Raw genomic sequence first — 3,416 nt, 5'->3', positions numbered from 1 at the left:
ACAGCTCAACTCCAGAAAAATAAACGACCCAATCAAAAAATGGGCCAAAGAACTAAATAGACATTTCTCCAAAGAAGACATACAGATGGCTAACAAACACATGAAAAGATGCTCAACATCACTCATTATCAGAGAAATGCAAATCAAAACCACTATGAGGTACCATTTCACACCAGTCAGAATGGCTGTGATCCAAAAGTCTACAAATAATAAATGCTGGAGAGGGTGTGGAGAAAAGGGAACCCTCTTACACTGTTGGTGGGAATGCAAACTAGTACAGCCACTATGGAGAACAGTGTGGAGATTCCTTAAAACTGGAAGAATAGCTTTAAGAGAAGAATCTTGGGCTTGGAGCATGGAGCCTTCAGCACAGAAGGGGAAATCTTGACCCACAAAAAATTCCTCCTAGGCCTGGCAGCCTAATGAAATATCCATACTGGGCTTTGAAATCGCCTGGAATCAGTGACCTCTTTGTTCTTCTGTTTGTTTGTTTGTTTGTTTGTTTTTTGTTTTTTTTTTCCATTTTGGAATAGGAACATCTAAAGCTCTTAGACTTGATTTGTTCCAGCACTGTTTTTTGAAAAGACGTAACCTGTTTTCTGGGCTTCCCTGGTGGCTTAATGGTAAAGAATCTACCTGCCAATATAGGAGGCACAGGTTTGATCCCTGGTCTGGGAAGATCCCCTGGAGAAGGAAACTGCAACCCACTCCAGCATTCTTGCTGGGGAAATCCCATGGAACAGAGGAGCCTGGTAGGCTACAGTCCATGGGGTCGCAAAAGAGTCAAGAACAGCTAAACGACAACAACTTGTTTTCTAGTTTTACAGGTACAGAGATGGACAAGTATGTTGTTCTAAGATGGATCATACGCAGAGTCTCACTCTGATTTACATAATGCTGATAATTAGATTTTGAATTTCTAAACTCATATTTATATGAATTTTTGGACTTGGTTTACACTGTAAAGGATTAAGATTCAATGGGATGTTGGGATGGATGAACATATTTTGCATGTGGGGTAAATGTGAATTTTGGGGGCCAGAGGGAAGAAAGACTATGGTAAGCTGAAAAATACACTACCAAAAAATATTTACATATGAATCTCTTAAACCCATGAATGTAATCTTATATGGCAAAACTAAGACTGTCTTTAGATGTGGTTACTTTTAATATCTTGAGATGGGAATATTATGCTGGATTATCTAGGTGGGCTCTAAATGCAGTCAGACACAACCACTTAAGAGGGACATAGAGGTTTCACACTCAGAGAGGAAAATGTAATGGGCAGATAGAAAAAAGATTTGAAGATGATGGCCTTAAAGACTGGAGGGATGCAGACAGAAGCCAAGGAAAGCTAGCAGCAAACAGAAAGTGGAAGGAGAAAGGAAGATTCTCCCCTGGATCCTCCGGAGGATATGTATCATATCTGACACTTTGATTTGGGCCGAATGAACATATTTTGGTGCTTCTGGCCTCCGGACCTCTAAGAGAATAAGTATGTGGTTTTTGTTTTATGGTGGGAGTGGGGCGGGCGGTCATCAATTCAAGGCAATTTGTTACCACAGCCCTGGGAGATTATTTAAAGTAGAAGCAATCTAAATGCCCGTCAAATGACGAATGGATATAAAAAATATGATATAACCATCTAACAAAATATTATTAATAAAAAGAATAAAGTAATAATGTGTTCTGCAAAATGAATGGACCTTGAAAATATGCTAAGTGAAAGAAGCCAAAAAGGAACAGATTGTACAGTTCCATTCCTATGCAATGTACAGAACAGACAAATCTGTAATACACAGAAAGCAAATTAGTAATTGACTAAGATCAGGCAGGTAGGAATATTGGGAAATGCTAGCTAAGTGGAGTGGAGTTTATTTGGGGGACAGTGAAGATATTCTAAAATTTCTGATGGATGTATAACTATGGATATACTAAAAGTTCTTGGATATAAATTCAGAGGGTGAATTATATGGTATATGAATCATACCACAGTAAATTCATTGTTTCCAAAGAAGGCTCTACAGTGTGCTGAGAAAAAGGCATGAAATTACATTGAGAAAGACAAGTCCCACGATCTTCAATGTCAAGCTAGAGACCTAGGAGTGCTGACGGTATAGTTCCAGTTCAAGTCCAAAGGCCTCAGTTCCAATGTAAGGGTCAGCAATCTCAATACCCAGTAGAAGCTAATGGTTCAGTTCAAGTCCAAAAGAAAGAAAAATCCCCCCTCATTTAAAGAAGGGTCAGCTGTTTTGTTCTAGTCAGACTTTCAATTGATTGGATGAGGCTCACCACCATTAGGGAAGTCAGTCTGTTTTCTTTATTTATTCTACTGATTCAAAGGTTAATCTTATCCAGAAACACCCTCAGGAACACACTCATAATAATATTTGCCCAAATATCTGGGCATCCCTTGGTCCAGTCAAGTTGACAAATAAAATTAAACATTATGTAAGTCCTTTATCACAGATACATATTGTAATGTTTTTCCCATTTGCAGTGTCTTTTAGTTTTTAATTTTAATTATCTATTTGATCACCTTTTTTCTTTTCACTTGTGTGTATTTAAGATCAGCATGTTCATTCCTGCAAAAATAAGGCAGTAGCCTTTTCCCAATAGCCTTGGGAAATGCTAGCTAAGTGGAATAAGGTTGATGTGGGGGACAGAGAAAATATTCCAAAATTCATTATAATACATTTTTTGGGGGGATTTTGAGAGAAATTATGTTAAATATGTGAACTCTTTGGGGGACTTTAACATATTTACAATATTAAATATTCCCATAAATGAACAACAGATGTCTTCTCACTCGTGTTGATCTAGTTTAAATTATTTTAGCAATGTTTGTGGTTTTCACCGTAAAAGACTTGCATCTTCTTGGTTAAACTTATTTTTAAGTATTTTCTTCTTCCTGATGCTCTTAGTGGAGTTGTTTTCTTAATTTCATTTTCAGATTATTCATTGATCAGGTATACAATAGAATTTATTTTTGTGTGTTGAAGCTGTGCTCTGCAATTTTCCTGAACTTATTACTCCTAATTTGTTTTTTGCCTTTGGGATTCTCTTTATATAAGGTTGTGTCATCTGTGAATAATTTTACTCCTTCCATTTCAATTAGAATGTCTTTTTCTCCTTGCCTACATGCTAAGGCTAGAATGTCTGGTTCAATGGAAACAGCAAAAGCAGGCATCCTTTTCTTTTTCCTGACCTTAAAGGGGAAGCTTTTGTTCTTTCACCTTTGAGTATGGTGTTAGCTTTGAGTTTTTCAAAACTGCCCTTTATCATATTGAGGAAGTTCCCTTTTCTTTATAGCTTGTGGAATGTTTTAATGATGAAATGGTATTTGATTTTGCAAAATATTTTTGTGTGTCTGTTGAAATGATTGTGTGCTTTTTCTCATAATCATTCTGTTAATA

Source organism: Bos indicus, chromosome X (genome assembly GCF_029378745.1).
Source record: "Bos indicus isolate NIAB-ARS_2022 breed Sahiwal x Tharparkar chromosome X, NIAB-ARS_B.indTharparkar_mat_pri_1.0, whole genome shotgun sequence".
In the NCBI taxonomy this organism is placed as follows: Eukaryota; Metazoa; Chordata; class Mammalia; order Artiodactyla; family Bovidae; genus Bos; species Bos indicus.
This window is presented reverse-complemented; position numbering follows the sequence as displayed.